This window comes from Pseudophryne corroboree, chromosome 10, assembly GCF_028390025.1.
Source record: "Pseudophryne corroboree isolate aPseCor3 chromosome 10, aPseCor3.hap2, whole genome shotgun sequence".
NCBI lineage: Eukaryota > Metazoa > Chordata > Amphibia > Anura > Myobatrachidae > Pseudophryne > Pseudophryne corroboree.
The window spans coordinates 75734755-75735917 of NC_086453.1; positions in this window are offsets into that span (position 1 = coordinate 75734755).

Here is a 1163-nt window from a genome sequence, read left to right on the forward strand (position 1 = left end):
CTAACATATGGGGCTATATTTACAAAGATTCGTGTTTTTGCCGTTTTGAAGGGTGTTTGAACTCGAATGGTATCGGGTGCATTTTACTGCAACTTTTTGAATCCTGATACGATCATTCACTAAGCTGCCGAGTTTTGCACAATCGTTTTTTCCGATGTCGATGTGATTCGTAATATCAGGCAGTGTTTTACGGGAGTGATGAGTAAAACACTGCCTGACAAAACACAAGGAATCCCGGCTGGATCTGTGAGATCCGTGCAGGGCTACATTATGTACCTTAAAAAGTTGTTTAAAGTCTTAAAAAATCTGAAAAAAATTGTGCGGGGTCCCCCCTCCTAAGCACAACCAGCCTCGGGCTCTTTCAGCCGGTCCTGGTTGAAAAAGTATGGGGGAAAAAATGACAGGGGTTCCCCCATATTTAATCAACCAGCACCGGGCTCTGCGCTTGGTCCTGGTTACAAAAATACGGGGGACAAAAAGCGTAGGGGTCCCCCGTATTTTTGAAACCAGCACTGGGCTCCACTAGTCAGGTACATAATGCCACAGCCGGGGGACACTTTTATACTGGTCCCTGCGGCCCTGGCATTACATACCCAACTAGTCACCCCTGGCTGGAGTACCCTGGAGGAGTGGGAACCCCTTAAATCAAGGGGTCCCCCCCTCCAGCCACCCAAGGGCCAGGGGTGAAGCCCGAGGCTGTCCCCCCCATCCAAGGGCGGCGGATGGGGGGCTGATAGCCTTTTTAAAAAATGTGAATATTGTTTTTAGTAGCAGTACTACAAGTCCCAGCAAGCCTCCCCCGCAAGCTGGTACTTGGAGAACCACAAGTACCAGCATGCGGTGGAAAACCGGGCCCGCTGGTACCTGTAGTACTACTACTTAAAAAATACCCCCCAAAAAAACAGGACACACACACCGTGAAAGTATAAGTTTATTACATACATGCACACCTCCATACATACATACTTACCTATGTTCCCACGAGGCTCGGTCCTCTTCTCCATGTAGAATCCTTGGGGTACCTGTGAAAAAAATTATACTCACATAATCCAGTGTAGAATCAGACCTTTGTATAATCCACGTACTTGGCAAAATAATAAAACGGATACCCGACCACGCACTGAAAGGGGTCCCATGTTTACACATGGGACCCCTTTCCCCAA